The sequence below is a fragment of the Oncorhynchus masou genome, chromosome 23, assembly GCF_036934945.1.
Source record: "Oncorhynchus masou masou isolate Uvic2021 chromosome 23, UVic_Omas_1.1, whole genome shotgun sequence".
Lineage (NCBI taxonomy): Eukaryota > Metazoa > Chordata > Actinopteri > Salmoniformes > Salmonidae > Oncorhynchus > Oncorhynchus masou.
This window is the reverse complement of record NC_088234.1, coordinates 4,953,525-4,962,969: the sequence shown is the minus strand read 5'-3', so window position 1 is coordinate 4,962,969 and position 9,445 is coordinate 4,953,525. Positions and strand designations below refer to the sequence as shown.

Sequence of the window (9,445 nt, the reverse complement as noted above, 5' to 3'; positions counted from 1 at the left end):
AGTGCACTACAGACTGGGGGCCCATCGTGCACTACAGACTGGGGGCCCATAGTGCACTACAGACTGGGGGCCATAGTGCACTACAGACTGGGGGCCATAGTGCACTACAGACTGGGGGCCCATCGTGCACTACAGACAGAATAGGGTGCTATTTCTGATGCAGCCTTGGTGTCAGGCTTCATCACATCTATCATACCAACCTCTGTTTTAGGACTGCATCTCCTTGGAGTGCTCGCCGTTGCTACCTTAAAAGGAATTTCTGCACACCTCTCCTCCTCCCCTCATCTCCTCCTCTACCCCCCTCTCCCCATTTCCTCCTCTCCTTCTTATTCTCTCCCCTCCTCCTCCCCTTTCTTCTCCCCTCCTCTACCCCCCTCTCCCCTCCTCTACCCCCCCTCCTCCTCTCCTCTACCCCCTCTCCCATCCTCTACCCCCCTCCCCTCCTCTACCCCCCCCCCTCCTCTACCCCCCTCCCTCCTCTACCCCCCCTCCCCTCCTCTACCCCCCCCCCTCCTCTACCCCCCCTCCTCCTCTCCTCTACCCCCTCCTCCAACTCCCTCCCCTCTCCTCTCCTCTCCCCCTCCTCTACCCCCTCTCCCCTCCTCTACCCCTCCCCCTCCTCTCCCCCCCCCTCCTCTCCTCTACCCCCCCTCCTCTCCTCTACCCCGCTCTCCCATCCCTCTACCCCCCTCCTCCCCTCCTCTACCCCCCCTCCTCTCCTCTACCCCCTCCTCCTCTCCTCTACCCCCCTCCTCCTCTCCTCTACCCCCCTCCTCTCCTCTCCTCTCCTCTCCTCTCCTCCCTCTCCTCCCTCTCTCCTCTCCCCTCTCCTCTCCTCTACTGTATTCTCCTGTATTCTTTGATAACACTGTTTGACCTTGGTACTTGGTGACATTGGTAGCTATTCAAATACCTGGAGGATAGATAGTGAATGCATTTCTGCCAGTGTGGAGTGTGTGTGTGCCGTGGTGCGTGTGTGGTTTGTGTGTGTGTGTTACAGTCCTATTTGCATAAGGTAATGACAGTGCTAGTCAAGCACGTTGGGCCATTTTTGCATAATCCTCTCACCTGTCACTGTTCCCACGGAACCTGGGCTTAGTTTAATCAGGCATAATGTTCTCTTCTTATTTTGGGTCATTTTAGAATAATTGCTTTGTAGACAAAAAATGACCACACCCCTTTAATTCCAGTAAATTAACTTTTGGGTGTTTCTACTGAGCAAGTTACTGACCAGGTTGAGTTACACTCTTCATCACCAGGTGAACTTTGGGGGAGAAGCGAAATAAGGAGGAAGAGGAGGAGGGTTCTATAGTCTATTGAGATGAAGGAGAGGAGGGGGAGGAGGGTTCTATAGTCTATTGAGATGAAGAGGAGGAGGAGGAGGGTTCTATAGTCTATTGAGATGAAGGAGAGGAGGGGGAGGAGGGTTCTATAGTCTATTGAGATGAAGGAGGAGGAGGAGGAGGGTTCTATAGTCTATTGAGATGGAGGAGGAGGAGGGATCTATAGTCTATTGAGATGAAGAGGAGGAGGGGGAGGGGGTGCTATAGTCTATTGAGATGGAGGAGGAGGAGGGTTCTATAGTCTATTGAGATGAAGAGGAAGAGGAGGGTTCTATAGTCTATTGAGATGAAGAGGAGGAGGGTTCTATAGTCTATTGAGATGGAGGAGGGAGGAGGGTTCTATAGTCTATTGAGATGAAGAGGAGGGTTCTATAGTCTATTGAGATGAAGAGGAGGAGGAGGGTTCTATAGTCTATTGAGATGGAGGAGGAGGAGGGTTCTATAGTCTATTGAGATGAAGAGGAGGGTTCTATAGTCTATTGAGATGAAGAGGAGGAGGGTTCTTTAGTCTATTGAGATGAAGAGGAGGAGGAGGGTTCTATAGTCTATTGAGATGAAGAGGAGGAGGGTTCTATAGTCTATTGAGATGGAGGAGGAGGAGGGTTCTATAGTCTATTGAGATGAAGATGAGGAGGAGGGTTCTATAGTCTATTGAGATGAAGAGGAGGAGGGTTCTATAGTCTATTGAGATGGAGGAGGAGGAGGGTTCTATAGTCTATTGAGATGAAGAGGAAGAGGAGGGTTCTATAGTCTATTGAGATGAAGAGGAGGAGGGTTCTATAGTCTATTGAGATGAAAAGGAGGAGGAGGGTTCTATAGTCTATTGAGATGGAGGAGGAGGAGGGTTCTATAGTCTATTGAGATGAAGAGGAGGAGGGTTCTATAGTCTATTGAGATGAAGAGGAGGAGGGTTCTATAGTCTATTGAGATGAAGAGGAGGAGGGTTCTATAGTCTATTGAGATGGAGGGACGAGGAGGAAGATTCTATAGTCTATTGAGATGGAGAAGAGGAGGGTTCTATAGTCTATTGAGAGGAGGGTTCAATAGTCTATTGAGATGGAGGAGGAGGGTTCTAAAGTCTATTGAGATGAAGGAGGAGGAGGGTTCTATAATCTATTGAGATGAAGGAGGAGGAGGAGGAGGGGAGGAGGGTTCTATAGTCTATTGAGATGGAGAGGAGGAGGAGGGTTCTATAGTCTATTGAGATGGAGAGGAGGAGGAGGAGTGTTCTATAGTCTATTGAGATGAAGGAGGGGGAGGGTTCTATAGTCTATTGAGATGAAGGAGAGGAGGAGGAGGGTTCTATAGTCTATTGAGATGGAGGAGGAGGAGGAGGAGGGTTCTAAAGTCTATTGAGATGAAGAGGAGGAGGAGGGATCTATAGTCTATTGAGATGAAGATGAGGAGGAGGGATCTATAGTCTATTGAGATGAAGAGGAGGAGGGTTCTATAGTCTATTGAGATGAAGGAGGAGGAGGAGGAGGGTTCTAAAGTCTATTGAGATGAAGAGGAGGAGGGTTCTATAGTCTATTGAGATGAAGATGAGGAGGAGGGATCTATAGTCTATTGAGATGAAGAGGAGGAGGAGGAGGGTTCTATAGTCTATTGAGATGAAGGAGGAGGAGGAGGAGGGTTCTAAAGTCTATTGAGATGAAGAGGAGGAGGAGGAGGGTTCAATAGTCTATTGGGATGGAGAGGAGGAGGAGGAGGGTTCTATAATCTATTGAGATGAAGAGGAGGAGGAGGAGGGTTCTATAGTCTATTGAGATGGAGAGGAGGAGGAGGAGGGTTCTATAGTCTATTGAGAAGAAGGAGGAGGAGGAGGAGGGTTCTAAAGTCTATTGAGATGAAGAGGAGGAGGAGGGTTCAATAGTCTATTGAGATGAAGGAGGAGGAGGAGGAGGGTTCTAAAGTCTATTGAGATGAAGGAGGGGGAGGGTTCTATAATCTATTGAGATGAAGGAGGAGGGTTCTATAGTGTATTGAGATGAAGGAGGAGGAGGAGGAGGGGGAGGAGGGTTCTATAGTCTATTGAGATGGAGAGGAGGAGGAGGAGGGTTCTATAGTCTATTGAGATGGAGAGGAGGAGGAGGAGTGTTCTATAGTCTATTGAGATGAAGGAGGGGAGGGTTCTATAGTCTATTGAGATGAAGAGGAGGAGGGTTCTATAGTCTATTGAGATGAAGAGGAGGGTTCTATAGTCTATTGAGATGAAGAGGAGGAGGAGGAGGGTTCTATAGTCTATTGAGATGAAGAGGAGGAGGGTTCTATAGTCTATTGAGATGGAGGAGGAGGGTTCTATAGTCTATTGAGATGAAGATGAGGAGGAGGGATCTATAGTCTATTGAGATGAAGAGGAGGAGGAGGAGGGTTCTATAGTCTATTGAGATGAAGGAGGAGGAGGAGGAGGGTTCTAAAGTCTATTGAGATGAAGAGGAGGAGGAGGAGGGTTCTATAGTCTATTGAGATGGAGAGGAGGAGGAGGAGGAGGAGGGTTCTATAGTCTATTGAAAGGGAGAGGAGGAGGAGGGTTCTATAGTCTATTGAGATGAAGAGGAGGAGGAGGAGGGTTCTATAGTCTATTGAGATGAAGGAGGAGGAGGAGGAGGGTTCTATGGTCTATTGAGATGGAGGAGGAGGAGGGTTCTATAGTCTTTTGAAAGGGAGAGGAGGAGGAGGAGGGTTCTATAGTCTATTGAGATGAAGAGGAGGAGGAGGGTTCTATAGTCTATTGAGATGAAGAGGAGGAGGAGGGTTCTATAGTCTATTGAGATGAAGAGGAGGAGTAGGAGGGTTCTATAGTCTATTGAGATGAAGAGGAGGAGGAGGAGGGTTCTATAGTCTATTGAGATGAAGGAGGAGGAGGAGGAGGAGGAGGAGGGTTCTATAGTCTATTGAGATGGAGAGGAGGAGGAGGAGGGTTCTATAGTCTATTGAGATGAAGAGGAGGAGGAGGAGGGTTCTATAGTCTATTGAGATGAAGGAGGAGGAGGAGGGTTCTATAGTCTATTGAGATGGAGGAGGAGGAGGGTTCTATAGTCTTTTGAAAGGGAGAGGAGGAGGAGGAGGGTTCTATAGTCTATTGAGATGAAGAGGAGGAGGAGGGTTCTATAGTCTATTGAGATGAAGAGGAGGAGGAGGAGGGTTCTATAGTCTATTGAGATGAAGAGGAGGAGGAGGAGGGTTCTATAGTCTATTGAGATGAAGGAGAGGAGGAGGAGGGTTCTATAGTCTGTTGAGATGAAGAGGGGGGGAGGGTTCTATAGTCTATTGAGATGGAGGAGGAGGAGGGTTCTATAGTCTATTGAGATGAAGGAGGAGGAGGAGGAGGGTTCTATAGTCTATTGAGATGAAGAGGAGGAGGAGGAGGAGGGTTCTATAGTCTATTGAGATGAAGAGGAGGAGGAGGAGGGTTCTATAGTCTATTGAGATGAAGAGGAGGAGGAGGAGGGTTCTATAGTCTATTGAGATGAAGGAGAGGAGGAGGAGGGTTCTATAGTCTGTTGAGATGAAGAGGGGGAGGGTTCTATAGTCTATTGAGATGGAGGAGGAGGAGGGTTCTATAGTCTATTGAGATGGAGGAGGAGGAGGAGGGTTCTATAGTCTATTGAGATGAAGAGGAGGAGGAGGAGGAGGGTTCTATAGTCTATTGAGATGAAGGAGAGGAGGAGGAGGAGGGTTCTATAGTCTATTGAGATGAAGAGGAGGAGGAGGAGGGTTCTATAGTCTATTGAGATGAAGGAGGAGGAGGGTTCTATAGTCTATTGAGATGAAGGAGGAGGAGGAGGAGGGTTCTATAGTCTATTGAGATGAAGAGGGGGGAGGGTTCTATAGTCTATTGAGATGAAGGAGGAGGAGGAGGGTTCTATAGTCTATTGAGATGAAGGAGGAGGAGGAGGAGGGTTCTATAGTCTATTGAGATGGAGGAGGAGGAGGAGGGTTCTATAGTCTATTCAGATGAAGAGGAGGAGGGTTGTGTAGTCTATTGAGATGAAGAGGAGGAAGAGGAGGAGGGTTCTATAGTCTATTGAGATGAAGAGGAGGAGGAGGGTTCTATAGTCTATTGAGATGAAGAGGAGGAAGAGGAGGGTTCTATAGTCTATTGAGATGAAGAGGAGGAGGAGGAGGAGGAGGGTTCTATAGTCTATTGAGATGAAGAGGAGGAGGAGGGTTCTGTAGTCTATTGAGATGAAGAGAGGAGGAGGAGGTTTCTATAGTCTATTGAGATGAAGAGGAGGAGGAGGAGGGTTCTGTAGTCTATTGAGATGAAGAGGAGGAGGAGGGGGAGGAGGGTTCTATAGTCTAATGAGATGAAGAGGAGGAGGAGGAGGGTTCTATAGTCTATTGAGATGAAGAGGAGGAGGAGGAGGAGGAGGGTTTTATAGTCTATTGAGATGAAGATGAAGAGGAAGAGGAGGAGGAGAGTTCTATAGTCTATTGAGATGAAGAGGAGGAAGAGGAGGAGGGGTTGTATAGTCTATGCAGCCAGAGTGGCCTCAACACTGAGACACAGACAGGGCATGTCAGTCGATGTGACCTATACTGCCAGTCTCTCTCTAAACCCTGCCCACTCATTGACCCGGTAAGAGCAGCACTTACCGCTACTCTATATCCTGGCTGGCTCCATCACGTTTACCGGGTAGAGCGACCGTTAATGGAACAAGAGACTGTTTTTCCATTTCCAGGGAACTTTCCATGATTACACATGGTGGGTGGGTGAGTGAGTGGGTGGGTGGGTGGGTGTGTGTTGGGGGGGTAAAGGTCAGGTCATTCAGGATCCAAGGCAAAATTCGATGTCTGTCCAGGTACCAAGGATGTCGGGAGATGACTTAAAAACCGTCCACTCGGAGTGAACGCTCTAACCATCAGGTAGGCTTGCGGTTAACACCGAGCTCCGACTCCGAGGGTTGTGTGTTCAATCCCAGTGCTCGCCACTAGCCTTTTTTAACCCCTATCCCAAACCTTAACCCTTAACTTAACCATTCATATCTCTATCCTGAACCTTAACCATTCATATCTCTATCCCCAACCTTAACCATTCATATCTCTATCCCCAACCTTAACCCTTCATAACCCTATCCCAAACCTTAACCCTTACCTTAACCATTCATAACCCTATCCTAAACCTTAACCATTCATAACCCTATCTCAGACCTTAACCATTCATAACCCTATCCCAGACCTTAACCATTCATAACCCTATCCCCAACCTTAACCATTCATAACCCTATCCCAGACCTTAACCATTCATAACCCTATCTCAGACCTTAACCATTCATAACCCTATCCCAGACCTTAACCATTCATAACCCTATCCCAAACCTTAACCATTCATAACCCTATCCTAAACCTTAACCATTCATAACCCTATCCCAGACCTTAACCATTCATAACCCTATCCCAGACCTTAACCATTCATAACCCTATCCCAGACCTTAACCATTCATAACCCTATCCCAAACCTTAACCCTTAACTTAACCATTCATAACCCTATTCCAGACCTTAAACATTCATAGCCCTATCCCAGACTTTAACCCTTATCTTAACCATTCATAACCATATCCCAGACCTTAACCATTCATAACCCTATCCCAGACCTTAACCCTTCATAACCCTATCCCAGACCTTAACCATTCATAACCCTATCCCAGACCTTAACCATTCATAACCCTATCCCAGACCTTAACCATTCATAACCCTATCCCAGACCTTAACCATTCATAACCCTATCCCAAACCTTAACCATTCATAACCCTATCCCAAACCTTAACCATTCAGAATGAAATGTGACGTTTATGGACAAACGTGAGACCGTGAGAGCTTGTTGGTGTTCTTCCTCATTACCTAATCCAGGCTAGAGATTTGGTTGATTGATCATTTAATGACTGATTGATTAATATATTTGTCTCCTTCTGGGGACATTAACTGATAAATGCGAATTCAGGTGAGACTTTTAGATGTGATGGACACAGACACACACGCACGCACACACATACCCACACACACACACATGCAAGCACGCAGACACACACAGACACGCACACACACGCACACACTCTCTCTTACCCTCTGCCAGTTCATCCATAGAAGTGATCTTCTTGATCCCGTCCACCGTATAGATGGCGCGCACGCCCTGAGGCAGGTGCAGGTTGTCCGCCAGGGACCGGGTCAGCTCCATCAGCAGCGCATCATATGACCGGAACCTGTCGTTAGAGACCGCATACACGAGTCCCTTGAAATACCTGTCCCCATTCCGGTAGAACCTGACCTTCTTGGCACGTTTCTCTGAGGTGAGAGTCTGCAGCGTGCGCGTGCGGTAGTAGCTGCAGTTGGCGCTGTGCGCGGGGCTTGGCACCAGGCTGCTGCCTCTCGAACCGGATCCCCGCCGGTAGAAGCACCAGTGGAGCGAGTGGACCGGCTACGACGAGCCTTGTCCCGTTCATCGAAATGTTCCAGCTCGATAGTCTTGTTGAGAGACATCGCGGTTACCGTTAACTATGGATTCACACAGATTCACAGTTATTTTCTCCCGGTTACCGAACCTTTTATTCCATTGTCATCATCAGCATGTGGTAGAATGAAAGGGGACCCTGGGAGCAGCCTAACCGTCCATCTATTCACGATAATCACAACTCGTCAGTCAGTCAACATCCCCTTATAATAGGTTACACCGGGCATGGTCTGTAGCCTAGCGATTACCGGTTCCTTGTTAACACACTGATGCTGCTCCTGCTGCTGCTACGTGAGCATGTTCGGTTGGCGGTTTTACTGTAGCCAATAGCGGTCCAGCCCTCCTCCGAAGGTCTGTCTGTCTGTCTGCCGCTGGGCTGGGCTGGGCGGTGATGATGAGGTGCGTATAGAGAGAGAAAAGGGATCCAGCAACGTCACACCAGCATCTTACTGTAGCATCATCATCATCATCATCATCTGACCGGTCTATTGTAGCGTGATGCTGAAGAAACGGTGTAGGCTATTTTCTAACCAATCAATACACTACTCTAGAGTGCATCCCACGTCCACATGACAGGCAACCTCCTTGTAGACTAAATGGAGAAATTGTAGGTTAATTCTATAATCAAACGTTGTAGCCTAGGACATTGTTCTCCGTCAGAAAGTATATGTTTAACTATAATAGATGAATACTAGGACATTGATTTGTCTTGGACTGTGGATTAACAGCGGATGTGTCTTCACGGTGGGAATCGGTTGCTATGGGCTCGCTCTGCCACGTCTGGTTTGATATTCCTGGGATTCGCGAGTGTTAAAAAAAAAAAAGAAGGAATCCAGGAATCCCGAATAGTCCAAATTTAGGAAGCAGAAACGTCACCAACCAACCATCGATGTTTTAATTTCATTCCGGGCGTGCGACAATTTCTACGTTCTGCACACGCGCGATCGGTGCCCAACGGCAGGGTTGCGACAGGCGCGAGACAGCGTAGATGCGGAGAGAGCGAGTCAGAGACAAAGAGCGTCCTGCGTGATTATCACAACCCAGTCCTATTCTCTCCCGGTGCTGTGCTAGTATTAGGGGATAGCGAGCTCCTCGAGCAGGTGAGCAGAGGACCCAAACGTCTAGCGCGTGCTCCCGGGGAGAAGGAGGAGAGGAGGAGCCAGGTTATTTCCGGGTCCTAGCGCCGTTAGTTCAATCATTAACCGGTCTACTACCTCATCTGAAGCATAATTATAACAGACTTCACATCGTTTTTCTTCCATTGAATGTTTGACAACGTTAGGCTAATAGTAACCGTTCTAAAAACGGGTAGGAAATTACTTCTGATTGGATTCTTCTCCTCATGTTCAAAACAGACCTATAACAATAGCCTCCTGCAATCACTTAACGTAATGAATTATTAAACCCTGTATGTGATGACTGGACTGTTGTATTCTGACTGACTGGGTGTGGCACAGCAGTCAGAGAGTGCATTTATTAGGAGAAGGCCCTGGTCCCACCCACAGACCCCAGCTGTCCGCTCGGCCGAGGGTTCAACACCACGGGCGAGCACGGCTCTACAACCTTAACCAATAAGGGTCCAGAACCACAGGCCGAGCACGGCTCTACAACCTTAACCTATAAGGGTCCAGAACCACAGGCCGTGCACGG

At 48.0% G+C, this 9,445-nt stretch overlaps 1 pseudogene; it reads right to left on the bottom strand.

Moving 5' to 3' along the window:
- The window catches only part of LOC135511230 (neuronal migration protein doublecortin-like), a 29,188-nt pseudogene extending 20,371 nt beyond the window's left edge, over nucleotides 1-8,817 (bottom strand).
- Between the last annotated feature and the right edge of the window lie 628 nt (nucleotides 8,818-9,445).